The sequence below is a fragment of the Pteropus vampyrus genome, unplaced genomic scaffold (genome assembly GCF_000151845.1).
Source record: "Pteropus vampyrus isolate Shadow unplaced genomic scaffold, Pvam_2.0 Scaffold23, whole genome shotgun sequence".
NCBI lineage: Eukaryota > Metazoa > Chordata > Mammalia > Chiroptera > Pteropodidae > Pteropus > Pteropus vampyrus.
The window spans coordinates 11683503-11686398 of NW_011888804.1; positions in this window are offsets into that span (position 1 = coordinate 11683503).

Here is a 2896-nt window from a genome sequence, read left to right on the forward strand (position 1 = left end):
GCCAGTGGCTGGCTGCCTGGCTAGAGTTCAGGTCTCCCTCACTCCAGACTTTGTGACCTGGGCAGTTCTCTTCCCTTCTCTGAGCCTATTTTGTCCTCATACATAAATGCTGTGAGCACTCTATGTAAAGCACCCAGATGGGACAAACATAAAACACACTCTGATAAATGGCATGCGGTGTTCCTTGCATGGTTGCTTTTTCCTGTTGGTGCTCTGGGTGCCTCCCCGGTAAACCCTTGGGGCACTTCTTCCAGACAGTTCCAGGCACAGCTCACTGCTGCCCTCTGCAGGCCTCTCCACCCTCCTGCAATCTCCCCTCCTGAGGTCCCACGTCTCCTCCCACCAGCGCTTTCATGATCTGCAAGGCAGGCTGGGACAGAATGAAGCCTGTTTGGAGGTAGGGAAATAGAAGGAGTTGATGCCCTGCCTTTGGGCTGGTCAAAGTGAGGCTAGAATCCCAGCAGTGCTCGCAGCCTCAGCGACCTTTTCTTTAAAATGGGATAATAAATCTTTATCTCATAGGGCGTGGCACACAGCACCTCATGATCAGTATTAGCTGCCTTCCTCGGATGGCCTGCTCAGGTCTCCCAGCAAGTGGGTCAGGCAGGCCTAGAGCCAGCCTCTGGAACCTTATTCCCTGGCCACCAGCAGAGAGAATCCCCAAACCATAGCTGCTTTTTCCCTTGCTGACGGATTTTCCCAGGGAGTTCATCAGAGACATTATCATTATCCACCTGGGACAGAAAATGATACCCGGGAAGGGGATTCATCTATCAGTGAGGTGCTCCTTCCCTGGTTTGCAGGCCCCAACTCAGCCCCACTATGTTGTAGACATAAGCAAACTTAGTTCACAAACCCTGAAGCTCTGTAGTTTGGGTTTGCAGGCTCTGTCCTCTTGGCAAATGGCTTTTTGTGGATACAAGAATACAGTAAGATAATGGTTATCTCCCTGTAGGACAGCTTCTTCTGGCTCCAAGGAAACTCAGCCCCTTCTGTGAAAGCACTCCCACCCTGGGTCTCTGGTCCTTACCTGCAAAGCTTTCTTATCATCCATCGCTCCTGAAGAATGGAGGAAGGAGAAAGAACATGGGGTCCAGACACATAACACTTTGTAATCCCCTATTCACTGGCCCCAGCTAGACCTAAACTCCAGAGCGCAGAGGTATCTTGTTCCCCAAGACCCCCAAGTTCTCAGCACATAGTCGGTGCTCAGACAATGCTGGTGAATGAGGAATCTGACATGTCTGTGGCCCTGAGGAGTGCACAGCCTAGGGAGAGAGGCACATATGTGTAGGGGAGGAAAGGATAAGGCAGGCAGAGCCAGGCAATAGCAGAGGTGTGTGTGCTGTGCGGGGATTCAGGAGGAGGCAGAGGTCTGGGGAAGGCTTGCTGGGAGAGGTGACATCTGAGTTGGTCCTAAGGATAAGGAACAGAAAGGCAAGATGGGAGACTTCAAAGTTCTAGGCGTGCTTAAGGAACAGCTGGGTTAGGAGATGAGGCTGGTGTGGGTGGCAAGAGGTGATATTAGAGGCGAAGCAGCGCCTTCCAGGCTTGTAAGAGGTTTGGGTTTTAAATGCAAAGAAAAGCCTGTGGAAGGTTCTAAGCCTGCATCATAAAACTTTCCAGTCGATGGGCATGTTCTATGTCGTGTGCTGAACAGCAGCCATTAGCTTCCCTACACAACTCCTGAGCACCTAAAATGTGGCTGCTGCAACTGAAGAACTAAATTTTTAATTTGGTTCAACTTTAATGAACCTAAATTCAAATAGCCACAGTAGCTGCCATAAGCAGTGGAGTGACTTGCTCAGATTTGTCGTGTGGGCAGGTGGGTGTGGGAGCAGGGTGAGCAGTCAGGGGCTGTGGCGCTGGTCCAGGTGGGGAACATGGGTGATCCAGATTAGGGTAGAAGGAAGACGATGGAAAGAAGGGTCAGACTCCAGGTTTGTTGTGGACTTGTAGATAGACTGGATGTGGGGAGAGGAAGGACCAGCTACAGAATGGACAGTGGATTTTTTGTGCGACAGGAAAGCAGGGTGCCCATCTGAGGCTTCAGGTGCCTGTGGGCCATCAGCAGGAAGGAGTCAGGCAGAGAGGGTGGGTCTAGGGCACTGAGGAGCAGTCAAGACTCGAGACAGAAGTGAGACTGTTGGTGAATAGCTGGTGTTTGTGCAAGGGCAGAGGCTGGACTAGAAGGGAAGTAGAGGCAGAGAGACTGAGAAAGCACTGGCCAGGAGAGTGATAGAGATCCAGAGAGTGACAGAGAGGTGTGGACTCAGTGAAGAGGACAGGGTCCCTGTGCAATGGTTGCTGGGCCCTCTGATGGAAAGATTCTGGGTCTGGCCCCATGAAGCCAGCAGAGCCAAGTGGCACTAGAGCCTGGTTGGGTCGTGAGCACTGGCCCCAGGGGACCCTTCCAAGGGGTTCAGCAGGTGGAGAGAACTTCACCAGGGGCGCCACGGCTGTCTCTGAGCAGTGACACTTATTTTCTTCATCGTTATGCATTTCTGAATTCTTCATAATGAAAATGTCTATCTTTTGTAATTAAAAAAATAGATGTTACTGTTTGTTTTTATTTTTTTTATAGCTTTATTGAGGTATAATTGATGTGCAATAAACTGTGTAATTTGAAGCGTGTGATCTGATGAGTTTTGACATCTGTACACACCCGTGAAACCATCGTGACAATCAGATAACAGACATTTCCATTACTCCCAATAGGTGTTTTTTTTTTTTTTTTTTTTTTCATCTAAACACTAAAATGGGACAGGGATTATTGGTTATGTCTCCCCTCAATTTTCTTCATTTTCTGAGATGTGGTCACATGGCTCTATAATTTATTACACTTACACACACACCCACCTCAGCAGCAGCCCTTAGTCATCCATAAGCGCAGACC